We start from the raw sequence: 17,025 nt of genomic DNA on the forward strand, positions 1-17,025 counted from the left end.
AATAAAGACCTGATGGGATGATTCATCTAGCAGGAACATTAATATAAACAGCAGAATTTGTTCAGGGCAAGTAGACAGAGAAAAGGACGTAGGTGTTACCTTATATGCTAATGTACGCATAGGCATCTCTTGCTCTGAGGTTAAAAATAAGAGGCTCAAACATTGTCTCATAATTTTTGAGTACAATTTAAAGGACAAAAATTGCTGATACCCTGATGGGAGACAATAGTCGGACAGCTAGCAAGGAAATCACAATGAGGCTTTTGTAAACAGAATTATCCAAACTCCAGCACTCAGTACCATCAGCATACTTTGATTTCAAAAATCTGCACATCGGGGAAGGAATGCCCTCAGGCCATTGGCTAATTTTTGAAAAGTTTTAGTGGAAATTTTCTATGTAGAAGTTGGAAAATGCAAAGAGAGATGACATTTTCCAAATATGATTCTCCTAATTTGGTAGAACATAAAGGAAAAAGCAAAAGTTAAAAGCAACTTGGGCACTTCTTGAGCAATGATGAAGCAGCAGAATTCATGACAAACAGGAAGAGATGCAATGTGCTTCAGCAGAGCAGATTATAGGAATTCAGAGAACTAGTAAGTGAGATCCTGTGGGAGACAATTCTGAGAGATAGTTAAGTGAAGTAGGCAGATCTTTAAAGGATCTATGTTAAATGCAAGTTTATGCAAAACTATGCAAAAGAAAACTATGTAAAATTGCAAGTTATGACACTGCGGAGGAAGGGAAGGAGCTGTAGATCACTCACCAAGGAAAAGAATTTAAAGAAAGATGAATGGATGAACATGTGAGAGCAAAGAGAGAAAATCAGAAGCAGAGAGTGAAACCATGTGGTGCATAGGTGATGCATGCTTCTCAGCAAGTTGATGCACCAACAGGCAGAGGAAGCTAAAGAAAGACTTAGCCCACTTCTCTGCAGTGTGAAGAACATTTGCAAACAATGCCTGGAAAGCTGATAGATTCAGCTCCTTTTTTTCACTCAAAAGGTCAGTTTTAAGCAGATGGTATTAAGACAAAAAGGGCAAGAACTTATAAGGGGAAAGAAAATACTTGAAGTTATGCAAGCAAATGAGCTATTTTGTGATCAGCCAGTCCAAAATTATATTCTGACAATCCAGAAGAGAAAAGGTGCCTATATTTAAAAAGAAATAGAAGAGTGAGGTTAAAATTATAACACATGGAGTTAATTTTAATTCCTGTAGAAGTAGTTGAAAAAATAACGTACTAGTTATGAATATTTAGAAAATACTGTATACAGAGAAAGGACTGGTCAATAACATCCACATCAAGCCAAAATAAACTCAGTCTGTCATAGGACATGATTCACATGGCTTCACAAAAACAGTGGCTTGTATGTCTTGATTTTGGTGAGTCTCTGGACACTGTCTCCTAGAACACTCTTGTAAGTAAGCTGGGAACATATGGTCTGGATGAAAAGGCTGCAAAGGAAAGAAATTAAACTATGGCAATATATTGAGTGGGTTTTTTTCAGGAATAATCTATGCTTGTTCCAGAATTAGTTGATTTTTTTTTTCAATGACTTGGCTGCTGGAAAAGTGCAGGTGGCTTATATATTTGCAAATGGTACCTAGGAGGTACTTAGGAGGGAATGCACGTAGCAGATTAAAACTCGAAATACTCATGACAATATAGAGAAGAGATGTGAGGCAAACCAGGAGGTAATACAATAGGAAAAATGGATCAAGTACAGATCTGTGGATCTGTACTTGGACAACAATAGTCATCTACCCAAGCATGGGACAAGAGTCCTCATGTAGTTGTTGTATGTTTTTTCAGAAAAGGAGTGAGGAGCTCATAGAAAATTATGAGATGAGTATAAGTTGGTAAACATGCATCTCTACAAAACCACTTGCCATCTGCATTGTGTTGATAATCCTGGAAGAAAAGAAATCTGTTTCCCTGGGCTCAATGCCTGCCCTGGTTTGACCCCACCTCCTTTGCAGTTTGGTGCTGGGCATTGGTGAGATCTTGTGATGCCTCAGACTGCAGATATCCTCATGAGCAACCTGTGCACTGTCTCCTATTGTTTCTGATCTAACTAGTCCTGAACTTTTTAAATTGAGAACTGTCAATTCTTTGGAAAACATGCTATTCCAATATTTGTGCAGTAGCTTGGTCCTGTCTAGGAGTGGTGGCATCCTGTAATTGTCCTACTGAGCAGCAATGTCACTAGTGTATATTACAAAGAGGGCCTTAGAACTGGATTCACATTTGATGAAAAGCAAATGGCCTTTTAAAAAAAGTTTATAATTTCACTATTAGAGCTACTTAAAAGTTTTCATAAGGATTTAACTCTTTTGTTTGCTGTTTAAGGTTTGTCCTTGAGTAGTTGTTTACTATCACCTTCCATAGCTATATTCATTATCCAGACCTGCTTCAGGAAGTAGATTTTGGTTCAAAGTCCATTTCCAGGCATTCCAATTCCCAAAATGCCACCATGGCTGAATGTTATTTTCAGGGACATTAAAAATAATGTCATGGTGCAATTCAGTAACAGAAAGCAGACTGCTCCAAACTCCAACATAGCCTTTCACCAGATAGATACACTCTAAAAATATGAGAAATTTTGAATAATGCTGCCACTGCCATTCCTCAGGTATATCATAGTAACAGAAGTGAGATCAGCTTTCAGAGTATTGCTGATATCCGGAGTGTTAATGTTCCACACTAGGTTGGAGCATGTTCTGTTTGTGAGCAATTATGTACAACAAATGTTTTCAGGAAAGTTTTGAAGGTATTTATGACTTAGGCTGGAATAACTTTGGATTTCATTTCTTTCTCTCAAAAAGATGGTTGAGTTGCGGCACAGCTAAACAAGTCCAGCTCCAAAGGGGAAATATGAAAGTGCTATAATGGGAGACACTTCTGCTATGTGACCAAGTCACTGTATAATGCATTACCTTATCCACCCCCAGCCTTAAAAGTCAGAATGGATTTAGCTTCTAACTTATAACAAAATAGGGCCTTAAAAATGGATTTAGCATTAATAAATCACACAAAATCCTCCATGTCAAGCCCTCAAGACAACATGATGTCTTTGGGAAAAAACATATATTTGATAAGAAAATGGAGAAATATGTTTTCTAGCAGACTACTCCACTAAATTTGTCTTATTATTATAATTTTAAATATGGAAGCATTTGGAAGCTGCTTAAGAGGTTGGGATGTTAAATTAATCAGAGATGACAGATTGGTGGGCAGATGAGAACAAGTGCTATCATGAATTGGTATCATGTGACCCTGAAATTTAAGGTACTGTCAAATTGTGCTGTTAGTATATCTGAAAGACATTTATAAACCAGAATTTCCAAAGGAAGTAGATGTTTTAATAACATTTTTGTCCTGATTTTGATGTTTTATTTTAGAAGGAGAACAGAAACATTCAGTAACTTTATGAAGGACTTTGAGAAAATCTATACATTTTCACAACTGTGAAAATCTATTTATTGCTTCAGCAGGTGTTTAAAAGCAGCACATCCACCAAAACCTTCATGACCTCCAAAAGTCTGAAACCTGCCAGGCTGGTCCTCTGAGATTAAGTCCATATAATGAACCCGCCACCTAGGGCAAACATAGCGATTTGTGCAATGGGCTTGAATCTTACTTTTTTTATTTTCCTCCAGTGTCTTTCTGCACATTTTTCAAATTAGTAGAATAGTTAATAAATGGATATGGTGTATGGGACTGAACTTACTTGCTGAAGGAAAAAGCTACACTGAGATATTTTTTACATTTTGAAACAAGTTGCAAATAGCCAAACCCAATAAGAAGTAATATGTTAGATAAAGATGAATAAGAACTTGAGTTACACATTTTATTAAATAGGCAACCATAATTGTTTTGTTTTCTGGTTCAGGAGGGCAGATGGAATGTAAAACAGGGCAGGTGAAGAAGGCTTGAACACAAATTTGTAGTAATCCTTTGAAAGTCAGATTCTAACCTGTAAGTATGAGCCATGCGATATAAATAAATGATAGCTGTGTGGCACATTTGAGCTAGATATTGGATATAAAATAGCAATCAAATGTCTGGAGAGCAGCTGCTTGCCTATCTATAAGACATCTGGCTCTTTTCCTCAGCTCAGGAAGAGCTTGCTGCTACAGCCAACTGTTGTGTTTCAGAGACCTGTTTTATTTTCCAGCATAAAATGTAAGTGCAATGTGACACAAAGCAATTTTCCCTTTTGAACTGCTTGGAATGTTTAGGTTCCTTTTGTGTGGATTTATACTGCCTAAACCTCTGTTTCTTTTGCCACCCTTTCCTGTTGCCCTTCCTATATACCCCAATCTACCAGTCAGGCAAGATCATTACAATTGGCATAATTTCCCTGTCTTTAAAGGCCCACTACTTTGTCTTAATGGTGTTTTTATTATTTAACACAGGCTGGGGAAAGACCATGTTAAATGTTGCTTTATGAGACAAGTGCAGCTTCCTGAATCTGTGGAGACAGGAGGCTGCAGCTACTCTTGTATGCACTGCACTGCCTGTCACTGCTGTCTCCTGGTGCCCCTTACAGCCTCGAGCTGTAGGGCAGTTTTCTCTATGTTTTTTTCTGGTTTCTCTCCCTCCAGAGGAATGCTAAAGTGCCTAGAAAGACAAAATCTTTCTTTTTCAAGAAATATAGAAAATTTGATTTAGTTTTTAATATGATGTAAATGGAGTTAACTTCTATTTCCTGAAAACCACTGTGCTGGCTGGAAAGTCAAAAAGACTTCCACTTCTATTTTCTACTTTTCTTTTTGAAATGTTTCCTGCAGCACCCACGGACAGAAAATGAAGCTGAACCTGAAGATCACTCCATGCAGTCTGTTCATTCCAGGGCGGCTGGTGAATATATAGGTAAACTTTTCTTGTGAATTTTTAGGAGCTATCTGAGGTGCAATCTGGCATTCTATTATCCATGTAGAAATCAAACCAGGTTTACTTCCTTCCTTCCTTCCTTCCTTCCTTCCTTCCTTCCTTCCTTCCTTCCTTCCTTCCTTCCTTCCTTCCTTCCTTCCTTCCTTCCTTCCTTCCTTCCTTCCTTCCTTCCTTCCTTCCTTCCTTCCTTCCTTCCTTCCTTCCTTCCTTCCTTCCTTCCTTCCTTCCTTCCTTCCTTCCTTCCTTCCTTCCTTCCTTCCTTCCTTCCTTCCTTCCTCCCTCCCTCCCTCCCTCCCTCCCTCCCTTTCTTCCTTTCTTCCTTTCACTCTTTCTTTCTTTCTTCCTTTCTTCCTTTCTTTCTTCCTTTCTTCCTTTCTTTCTTTCTTTCTTTCTTTCTTTCTTTCTTTCTTTCTTTCTTTCTTTCTTTCTTTCTTTCTTTCTTTCTTTCTTTCTTTCTTTCTTTCTTTCTTTCTTTCTTTCTTTCTTTCTTTCTTTCTTTCTTTCTTTCTTTCTTTCTTTCTTTCTTTCTTTCTTTCTTTCTTTCTTCCGAAAAAGAAGTAGGAACACATTCATTGATGATTTCTTTCTTTCTTTCTTTCTTTCTTTCTTTCTTTCTTTCTTTCTTTCTTTCTTTCTTTCTTTCTTTCTTTCTTTCTTTCTTTCTTTCTTTCTTTCTTTCTTTCTTTCTTTCTTTCTTTCTTTCTTTCTTTCTTTCTTTCTTTCTTTCTTTCTTTCTTTCTTTCTTTCTTTCTTTCTTTCTTTCTTTCTTTCTTTCTTTCTTTCTTTCTTTCTTTCTTTCTTTCTTTCTTTCTTTCTTTCTTTCTTTCTTCCGAAAAAGAAGTAGGAACACATTCATTGATGATTTCTTTACCTAAAGACATGATTCTTCATATGGCCTTTTACACTTGCTGTCAACTTCTGGTTTATGAGTTATGATTTAGCTACAACACAGAAGACTGTACTCTCGCAAAGCAGTATATTGAGGGCATTCCAAAGAACATGCAACAAATTCATTTGAGCATTGCTAAAATGCAGACCTTAGAAAATTCACTCCTAAATTATCACTTTAAATTTCCCATTAAGTTATAATAGCAAGTGAATTCGGAGAATGAGACTAAAGATTATATAAGGAGTTACTCAACTACGTTATGTTAGCCTATAAGTATTCCTTTAGAGTGAGAGAGAAGCTGTAGCTATAGCACAGAAAAAGTTTCTCTTTTCACAGCATTTGGTCTGAAGCCTGTTTATTTTGGAAACTTTCTCCTTGATTGTGGTGCAGTGGGAGGAGTTTTCACAGTGGGCAATTAATTTTAATCAAAATCATCATCCATTTTAGCTAAAAAAAAAAAGTGTGTTCAAGTAGGTTTGAGGGAAGAGTGAACGTTTTTGTCCTTTAAAAATATATAATCTGATTTGGCAGGGCACATTTGTGGTGTCTTTGTGGTAGATTTTCTATTAAATTTATTTAAAGACTTCCATCCCTGAGAAAATAAGTTACATAAGTTGGTTTGAGACCTTCATTACAGGCTACTCCAAAGCATGTTTTATATGAAAAATGGCTTTGCTACTGAGAATGATTGGTATGTCAAGAATTTCATTTCAGCCAACATTTTTGTTATTAGAAGCAGCTTCTGTTGTCTACAGAGGGGTTTTGTTCAGAAAGATATAATGCAAGATACGAGAAAAGCATCCCTCCAGTGTTCTTATCTACTATGCAATACTTCTATTGTAAGCATAGATAATAACAATTCTAATATTTTTTTCATTTCCTTGGATGCTGCTTCTTACTCACATCTTATAATGGTACCCTTGATTTTACTGCTGCTTCTCTGTGAGCTAGAAAAATAATCAAAGAGATTGTTTTTCAGTGTGTTTATTAAAACCTTAGAACTGGATGCCTTAAAGGTGATCTTTTAAAACCCTTTTGCCTTTTTGTATTTCCCGTGTAAAATACAAAGACTATCACATTAAAACATGTTTTCCTTATTGTTTTCTGCATCATTAAATCTTGACAGGCCCATTTCTCTTCCATTTCCTTTTGAAAGTACACCAGTTTCTGAAGAGTGGAAGGAGGGTGGATTGAAGTAGGTCACAGCCTTTGGTGACATAACCATGACAGTCCTTTCAAACTCTTCAACAGCCAGATCATCCATAGATTGGAAGGAAAATGGGAATCCAATTAAACCCCAAATAAACAGACCGATACTTTGTTCAGTGGGTTTCTGTGGTTTCTGTTGCATTTTGTTCTTGTTTATACCCTGTCCCACCCTCGCCCTTCTGGGAACTTTATTACCTTCTTTGCACACTGATAAGCAAGTTTTAAAATTCTCTCAAATCAGTACAACTCTGTGGCGTTCAACTCTATAGGACCATAAGTTTCTCTGGATAGCAGAAACAAATTTCTCTGCACCTTTGAAGACATCTACCATATTTTATTACTACTGTGACTATTTTTACAAAACCCTTACTTCCTGACCAGCAACCACATTCCCAGAGACGGTTTGCATATGCCAGCAACAGATAAAGTTAACACATCTGAAGCAACTAAGGAATGGCAGTAATGAACTGGATGCTGCTTGCTCACACATTTCTATTTTGGTTTGTGTTTCTTTTTAAAGTTGTCCTAATCTATCCTGAAACAAACAAACAAACAAAACCTGATTAAAACAGAAAATGAAAGTATGTGATGCTTGCTGAGTGATAAAACACCTGATTATTTTATGTTGTCACTGACAAAGGGCTGACAAGGTAGTGATCATGACAAATTCATGACAGCCACTGGAAACGAAGCACCACACTTCCTCACCTGATCTCATGAGCTCTCAGTATCTACATTGAAACCATTGCATGGTAGCCAACAGCAACAAGTGATTTTCTTAATGCATTTTTTAGCCTTGGCTAGTGTAGAATGTACAAAGTACAGTCCAGTCAATCGCAGCCAAAATACCTGGAGCATCTTGAAACCCAGGAATTGTTTGGGCACGGTTAGATAAGGCATCCTAGAAACAAAGGATACGAAACAATGATGAAAGGAGAAGCTGGATTACCTTGCCCACAGTGTCTTCTCTCAGGTCAATGTCAAACACAGCAGGGAAGGGCATAGAGACCAACAAGAAATACTCTACATACCAACTGAGTGAGCTGGATACTGCATCTTAAGGGTGTCTCTGGGAGTATGTTTTAAATATTTCTGCACCCTATCTCTAACCAACAAGATCCTATAATTTCCAGCCACTTCCATGCTTGCCTATTGCTGAATGTCAACAATAAGTACAGCTGGCAAACACAGAAGTTGAAGCAGTTAAAGGATGTGTCATATTTCACTGGAAGTTTATTATAATTTTCAGTTGAACTTGATTACTTAAAGGTCATCTCACTTCTGTACATAAACAGTTTTCCGTGCTCCCAATTTTACTTATACAATTGTCAAACTAAAATAATTAAGAAGGAATTATATATGGGTAAAGTGTTTTCATGAACCAAAGAGCACAGAATTAATAAACAGTTGAGGCTGGAAGAGACCTCTGGAGTTCATCAGGTCCAACCACCTTCTCAAGCAGGTTCACTTAGAGCAGGTTGTCCAGTACCATGACCAGATGGTTTTTGAATATCTCTAAAACCTCTCTGGGCAACTTGTGCCAGTGATCAGTCACTCTCAGAGTGCAAAAGGGTTTCCTTTTTTCTGATGAAACCTCCTACTGCAGTTTGCAGCCATTGCTTCTTGTCCTGTCAGTTCAAGATAATGTAATGTCCTACAGTGAATCAAGTAAATGGAAGCTAATTCATATATTTCATTGTAGTGTCCAGCTGAAGTATGTAGTGATGGCTAAAGATGAAAGCCTCTGTCAAAATCATTGGTTCATTTCTGGCAAAGAAATGAAATTGCATGATGAAACCTCCTCAGCAGTGTCATCCTCTTGTAGATACAAGTTTGGTGTTGGACATGTCCTTAATTTGAAAAATGTAAAATATTACCTTCAGTCAACTTGACAAGCATCATTCTTCCAACATTTAGTCTTCTAACCTACAAATCCCAGCAGCAAGTGCCCCACAAATCTTCAAAGGTGAGCAGTGGATAGGACTTGCTTCTTTTAATTAAATTTCTACCTTTGCTGACCTGCTGTCCTTTACTTTTCTGGTACAGCTACTTAATTTTCCTCCCTAGCATCGCTAGTTGCCCAGATTTTACTATAATGATTATTCATCAATTGTTTTTTCTCTCTTGAACAGTGAAAAATAATAGCCATGTCACAGTGATGCAGCACTAATCCTTTTGATGACTCCAGACACCAATCCTTTTGATGCCATGGCCGAGTCACTGCCGGTAGAATGCTGCTGGTGGCTGTGTCACAGGGGGCATGGGTGACATGGGAGGCCCAGGATGGCTGCCTGGACTGGCAGGGGCTGATGCCCGTGGCAATGGGGAGTGCTTCTCCTTTGTTGTTTCTCCTGTCTAATATATCTGGGTGCCTGGACAGGGGTGATGCTTGATCATGTCACTCCCCCATCCTCTACCTCCTCTGACACTCCGTTGGAGAATGTTGCAAGTTTCTGAAAGGATATTGACCTAAGGATAAGAAAACACACAGAGTCCCAGTCTGTACACTATCAGGGTTCTAGAGGCACCTGGAAAATCTTCACAATCCTGGATAAAGGGAGCTCCACCCTATTCTCTCTCTCTCTGTATGCATCCTGGTCTTACAAGGAGCTGGAAGATCCCCAGAGCCATGCATAAATGAAGCTCCTCATCACCCACCTTCTCTGAGTGAAACTTGCTGTAAAGTTTCTGATTCATAAACCCATTGATTGGTTTTGGTTTGTGCTGTCTTTTTACTGGAAAACTTTTGAGCCTTTTCCTTTTGCATAGCAATTGCATAAGCCCAATTTTTTTAAGAAAAGATCCCCCACTGCCAGGCTTTTCCATACAGACCAGGTCCTCAAGGGACTCACTTTTCAATATCTTTCACCCCAATTTCTAATTTCCTTTTAAGTCATATCTTTCCAGTTGGATAGAGCAACTTGCTACCTGAGAGCAAGATTGCTTTTTTCACCCTGTGAGGTGAGAGTCCCTTGCCCTTCCCTTTTATTTCATGCTCTTTATTGAGTGAGAAAGGGCAGGTTAGGGACTCTGACCCGAGTAACTCAAGGCTGTTTTTGGAAAATCTGCTGAAGACAGATAATAGGCAAGCTATTTTGTTCTTCTTTTGTTAATCCAGACCAGAAATTATTTTCTTATATGAGGAAACACTGTAGTGGAACTGAAGATCACTTAGAATATAGTTGTACCATGTGGAACATTTCTCCCCTTTGTTAAAGAAAGGTATTCAATAAATAGCATAAGATAGGTAAAATAACCGAAAAACAAAGCTGTAACAGAGGCAGGGATAAAACATTTTCTTGGAGATCTAAGGTATGGCACAATGATTTGCCCTAATTGCTGTTATACTTTTATCATCTTTCATTGTTTTTATGCTATTCCAATTTTATCTGGGGGGTTCCAACCAAGGTTAGGGTTTCAAAACCTTTTATATACAAAACATAAAATAAGAATGTCCCTTCTCACTCATTGCAAGTTTACATGGGAGTTAAACACAGCACTGAGATTAATGATAATATCACAGAAAGATGTTCAGAGTGGTCCTTATAAACAACCCTTATCATAGCACTCTGTAGTCTTAAATTTAGCAGAAGTTGTCTCCAAAGAATAACAATCTTTATCCAAGCCTGCCACTGCACTAAATTAACCAAGATTCCTGTCTGTAAACACAGAGGTCTTGTCCTCCTTTCTTTAGCAAGATACTGCCACGAGTAACATGAAGTTAAAGATATAGAATTAGAATTATATATTATATAGAGATATAGAATTAGAAGAAATTAATCAATAAAAATAATTGAAATATAAAAGTTAATTTCACCAAAACTGATAAGCTTTTCTATCTTTATGCTTTTATGTAAAGAAGGGTTTATCAAGATAAATCATTTGATGTTATTGAGATGATGTTAGAAAGATAATAATTGACTTTTTAGGGAATAAAAGAAATAAAGTTAATTCAGGTAGACTAAATCTGCTCTCATCTTTTGCCCTTGTAGTCCTGCTTCTTTGAAGCCAAAGCAGTAAAAATCTATGTGCCAAAAGAAAGGAAAAAATTCATGCAAAGCAAGAAAATGTAGCCCTACTTTTCTAATATCTCAGAGAGAACAACTGTATTGAAAAAATTCTCAGGCTACCTCTAAGCAGCCAGCACAGATGTTAGAAGTGCTTTAATTGTGTTAGCATAGTACTCCCCAAGGTCTGTTCTCCTGCCTGAGCAATACTTTAAGCCCAGGGAAAGCACCTTATTAACAAAATTGCACTTCTCTCAGGCTGAGCCAGCCTGTTCACATTTAGCTGATATTTTACAAAATCTAGGCTTAGACTGGCTTTGACTTGCTATTGTAGAAATGCAGAGAAGCACGGACACTGATGGATTTTGACATAGGGCAGGAAAAACAAATTTCATAAACAAGCAGGCTGGTTCCAGTCTGGGCAGCAGTGAGAGTTTCTCTTGCAAGGGTCCTTCCAGTATCACCTTCAACTGGATCAGGAGACACTCCCCAAAGTGCAGGTCTGTTCAGCTGTTAGAGTCAGCTGAACCATGGCCCTGAGTGACTGCTCCATCATGGGCATGATCCATCACTGAGTATTTTAAACTAAATAAGAAGCATATCCTAGATATTCTATCTGCATAAGAGTGCCCTACACACTCATTTCAACAGCTGAAGGAGCATTTTCTACTATTTTCAAGCACCTCATCTTGTATAGTTTGATCAATTCTGCACTAAAAACCACCCAGAGAGTCTTTGGGATGGCCCAATTCTTCACACAGGATATTAATCTGCACACTGAAGATGTGTGCAGACTAAGAATTAATAAAAATGGCTGCTACATTTCAGAAATCAGCTTTCAGTTTGTCTCTTGATGCTCTCATACTTCTCTTAGTTTAATCATGTCTTACCCAAAATACATCTTGGTCCTATAGGCACTACCAGAAGTCAGTGGGACGGCTTTAGAAAAACACTTTTTCTTAAAAATATGTTTTTAAATCCCAAATTTGGATAGTACTGCATACATGTCTTTAACTTCTGTTGAGTCTGACAATTTTATGTAGGAAGCTGTGCTATGATCAGTCTATAACTGTTAACAATATTTACTGTTTTCTTCCCTGACTCTTATGTGATAGAAGTGATCTGTCCACTTGAATATGGAATTTGGTTCAGAAAGTGTTTTAGTTTTAGTGGTATTTAGAAGTCAAACCCAGAAGTTGGAAAATGGGTCTCAACACTTCTTTTCCTTGAGTTATTCAATAGAGCAAAAAGGTTATCTAGTCCCAAAATTGTTTGCCTGTCAATTTGCACTGTTTCACTTGCAGTTGAGTCAGAAGGAATCTGGTTAGTTACTAAATTTTCATTTTCTATTACTTCTGGATTCTCAAACCTATTTAAATTCAGATATTTACTTCTTAGCTTTGATATGGATTTATTATGTTTTTGTTGGGGCAAAAATTGTAGAAGAATAATGTTTCTCTCACCAATTTGGTTGATACATATTTGATGCAAGCATTTTGACAATCCACAGTGAAATACCTGCATTAGATTGAAATGGCTTTTGAAATGCTGAAGTTCCTCAAAAAATGCAAATAAACTGTTAAGTGCTGTTTCCCATGTACTTGTACCTGGGACATACTCAGCATGTCATTTTAAAGATTAGCATAATTAACTGTGTAATCTGAATGCCAAATATATATCACACACTGAATCACAGCATGGGTAAGGTTGGAAAGACCACTGGAGGTCACCTGGTCCAACGTCCCTGCTCAAGCAGGTTCCTCTAGAGCACCTTACTCAGAATTGTGTCCAGATGGCTTTTGAATGTCTCCAGAGAAGGAGACTCTACAATTTATCTGAGCAACCTGTTCCAGTGCTCAGACACCTACACAGTTAAGTTCTTCCTCACGTTTAGGTGGAACTCCCCATGTTCCAGTTTCTGCCCAATAGCCTCTCACTTTCATTGCTGGAACCGCTGAGAAGAGGCTAGCTACCTCCTCCTGGCACCCTCCCTTCAAACTTGTATACATTGATAACATCCCCTCTCAGAGGGATTTAGCCTTTTCAGGCTAAAAAAATATGGAGTGCTTCATGAACTTGCATATGATATCATATCTCATCACTAATGTTACTTTCTTCTTCTCCTGATTGATTGTCCCAGAAAAGTAAGTTGGTTACAGTCTCCACATGACCAGCATTTTGTCTGAGAAGTCCCACCCAGCTGGATCCTCCCTAGCCTTTTAATTTCTACTGGCATATGGCAGTAGATGTGGTTGCTATCCAGCTGATTAAATCACCTTTACTTATAGAGTGAACCAATCAGTACCTCTATTTAATGTAGAGAACTGCCATTAAAGAATATTAACTATACAACACACTTGTGTGAAATTTTAGAAGATAATTTACCTCCTGCCAGTTTGGAAAATTAAAAGAAAATATGATACTTCTGTTTCCACTATTTTACTAACCTATATCAGTAAAGCTACTTAGCAGCTTTGTATGGTAGAAATCAGACAAGAACAGATACACAGAACTTTATCTGTAGCTGCCTTCCAGACAAAAGGGGTGAAATTTACCAGTCAAAATTATATTTAGCATCATTTTAAGACATCTTTCCTACTTCCTTGTTCCAGAAAGATGGAAGTCTCACATAAATCCTATATTATCTGGTAAATTATGTTCAGGTGTCTCAGATACTCCAGGATGTCTACAAGGCCATTAAAGGCCTAAGAATTTTACTCCAAGTGTTCCTTGTATTCTTGGTATTATACTAAAATATAATTAAATTTTAATTGAAAGTTAATGTCATATCATTGATTATAATTTTTTTTGTCTCAATTTTCATATATTTTGTTATTTTTAACTTCTTGAGTCACAATACTTAGGGAAAAAATTGAAGTATATACTGAGGCAGAAGAGACTGGTGTATAAAGCCCACAAGCCAGAGCAGAATACTGGCAGCACTTTCAACAGACCATACATGTCTAGCCTTCTGCAGTAGTCGTTCTTGAACTTTGTTTTGTTCAACCAACTTCATACACCAGGATGTGTTTGAAAAGCCTATTCCAAAGTTTTTCAATTTTAACCATACCTTTTTGGATTTCCTTCCTTGAACTCCTTGTCTTTTTTCCCAGGCAAGTGAATGAGGGCATAATGCCTTACTTGTTCATGGTGTACCCAGTCTACTAACTTGGACTCCCTTTCTTTACAAAATGACATTGATACCAAGCAGTGAAGTCTTAATAATAACCTCTAAGACACATATCCAAATAAGTGAGCAGCTACCTTTCCTTGGCTTCCCCAGAGTGGGTCAGTGTTTGGAGGAAGATGTTATCACCAGCTGCTCAGAATTTCTTTAACTCACTATCACTTGAGCAGCTTCCTGTGGATCTTCCGGAAGAATGAAATGAGGCATCTAATTGCAATGTAGAATTCATTATCCACTCTTTCTTCAGAGCACCACAAATTAGCCAGGAAAGGCCAATGTCAAATCATCTGGGGTACTTAGCAGAACACCAAGAGTAAGAACAATTATCTGACCCAAAGTAATCATTAAGAAGTTTGCTGAATGAAGAATGTGTTACCTTAAATCAATTTCAACACTCCTTTTTGTAGACACAATTTTAGGTGATAGTACTGAGTGCATATAGTTCCAAAATAATGATTTTCAAATTAATTTCAGTTATTTGTTTTTGAGGTTTTGCACAAACTGCCAAGAAAAAGCATTTTCCCGCAGGATTTTTTAGTTGCATCTGAAGCGTGGATAAGCTCTGCTGTATGCAAGTCCTGCATATAAATTAGCAATCACATCTTAAAGCAGAGAATGAGAGAGGACCTTTTAAAAAGGTATGTTTATTTTACCAGCAAAATATTATCCAATTGTCAATAAGTCTGTAATTTTTACTATAAAATTTATCCATGATGTATTTTTCTCATACTTTTTGTGGAGGCAAGATGAAATAACAGTTTCTCTCTACAGCCATGATGGATGCATTTTAAAGAGGAACAAGGCTAAGAGCACAAATCTTTCACCAAAAGCTTGTTTCTGTTTTATTGACTTCCACCCCCCCCCAGATAATCAAAGAAGGAAGAACAGTGCTGGAACTCAGAAATGAAAATGCATTTGGGCGTGTCCAGGAGAACAAACTCACAGCTGTGGTTTCATTGTTGGATCATTTGGCACATGCTATCAATACGGTCAAAGTGCTTGGCTGCATGGGTGAATGTGGAGCAATCCTGAGCTTGGTGTTGGCTTTTCAGAGCACCCTTATCCAAAGCCTGCATATCTGCAATTACCATCGTGTCTTCTGGTATCACCTCACTCATCTGTGTGCCGTATGGACAAGATTGTGATAGCCCAACTATCAGAGAGGTGGGGAAGTGTGAAGGTGTGTCTGGAACACAGGCTTGACACACTGGAGAGAAGGATTGTCTGTGGTTCTTGTCTTCTTCATGAGGCTCTGGAGAAAAAAACAGGCCTTCAGCAGAGAGTGGAGGCAGTCTGAGTTACTACAGACCAAGGAACAAATGACAAAAGATGAATTTTCCTGTCAGCACATGCATGGTTTGGGCAGGCAATTCAGCCTTTCTGAACATCACCCTGCTAAGCACATAGCAAATCAACAACGTCCCCCAGGATGTGGCATGCAGTAATTGTAAAAGAATGAATAAAAGGGCTACATTTATTTTTTTTTCTATGTTGTACAATTTCTTTTCTTCCATGTATTTTACAAGCTGTCTATTTCTATGGGAATCTTATTTTCAGGTCACATGTAAGCACGACATGAGCAAGCAGTAGGCACAGTTAAACATGTAAATCTATTTAAATTTGAATAACACTGTAGAACATCAAAGGAAATATTTCATGAGTAAAGTTTGTCATGGTTTAAAATAGGAAAAGCACTCTACATTAAGATTTCCAGTTTGATTGTTTTGCTTTCAGTCATCAGAATACACACGAGTTTTTCAACTTGTAGAGCAGTCTTAAAATTAATGTGTTATGAAAGTAAAATTATTTTGCTGCACTTTCCATCCTTTTCTTCTTATCCAAGCGCCTTCTGACAACCACCTAATACCAGCTAGATTTTCAAGTGTCCCTTATTGCAGATAATTGGAAGCATCTGCTCCGTTGTTAAAATGTGCACTCCTGTGCTTACAGCTGAAAAATGTGATCTCAGCATATCCAAACATCTCTTCATCTTCCCAGCTTCAATATAATTTTCTAGTTCTGATCATGTCCTGGAGTAAGGAGTTGGTTATTCTAAGTAGTTATTCCTTGATTTATGTCAATTTGAAGAAATTGCTGAACTGCTGTAATTTTCAAGGCAATTGTTCCTCCTCACGCCACCTGTGAACTAAAAAGGATATGCTTTCCAAATGATATTCAGTGCCTGCTGCTCAGTTGTTGGTTCCTTGGCCATTACTGAAATACTTTTAGTGTTGCATCTTGGCTGATACACCATCAGCAGTTTCGTGGCACAGAAGATGCCAAGTGCTGGAAATGATCAATGTGGGCATGTCGTACTCTTCTGTTTGTGAGGATCCTCTCAGCTTGACTGCCTCACATACAATCCAAGAAAAAGAGATTCTTGCACATTGAAAGGACCCAGCAGACTGGGTCTTCTCTGGTACTTTATTCAGCTCTTGCTGGTTACAAGGACCAAGAGCTCGACTACAGGGACTCTCTTGAGGAGCGCTCAGCTTGTGACAGGTTTAGTAAAAGTGGTAAAGAGTAGAAGAGGGCCTGCAAATCTTCAGCAGAGGTTGGTATTCCTGTCTCTGGAGGAAACTTCTTTTGCCTATACACAGTAGCTCCTGTTCAGAAAAGTTCAGATACAAAATATATGAGTTGCTGGTGTAGGACAGTATTGTGCAAAGAAAGTACTGCTAAGAGAACTTGGAGACTAGTGTAGCTCTTGCTTTTCTGCATTTGATAAGTATTGTATACATTCTAACAGATTTCAACATCCCCCAAGAAATGGATATCTTAAGTCTAACTTGATAAAGCATTTTTGCATTGAGAATATTTAAATTCTCAATTTGTG

General features: G+C 37.8%; 1 protein-coding gene and 1 long non-coding RNA gene across 2 annotated transcripts in view; one reads left to right on the forward strand and one right to left on the reverse strand.

Annotated features, from left to right (window-relative positions):
• LOC140683673 (uncharacterized) overlaps positions 1-7,065 on the forward strand; it is a 30,827-nt gene extending 23,762 nt beyond the window's left edge. Inside the window, exons 2-3 of the long non-coding RNA XR_012054937.1 lie at positions 4,795-4,876; positions 6,913-7,065. This is a non-coding gene — a long non-coding RNA (uncharacterized lncRNA). The remainder of the gene's footprint in view (positions 1-4,794; positions 4,877-6,912) is intronic.
• Positions 7,066-14,678: 7,613 nt separating this feature from the next.
• HTR1B (5-hydroxytryptamine receptor 1B) overlaps positions 14,679-17,025 on the reverse strand; it is a 38,933-nt gene continuing 36,586 nt past the window's right edge. Inside the window, exon 2 of the mRNA XM_030267482.4 lies at positions 14,679-16,795. The gene's annotated coding sequence lies outside the window, so the exon portion shown is untranslated. The remainder of the gene's footprint in view (positions 16,796-17,025) is intronic.

This window comes from Taeniopygia guttata, chromosome 3, assembly GCF_048771995.1.
Source record: "Taeniopygia guttata chromosome 3, bTaeGut7.mat, whole genome shotgun sequence".
Classification (NCBI taxonomy): Eukaryota; Metazoa; Chordata; class Aves; order Passeriformes; family Estrildidae; genus Taeniopygia; species Taeniopygia guttata.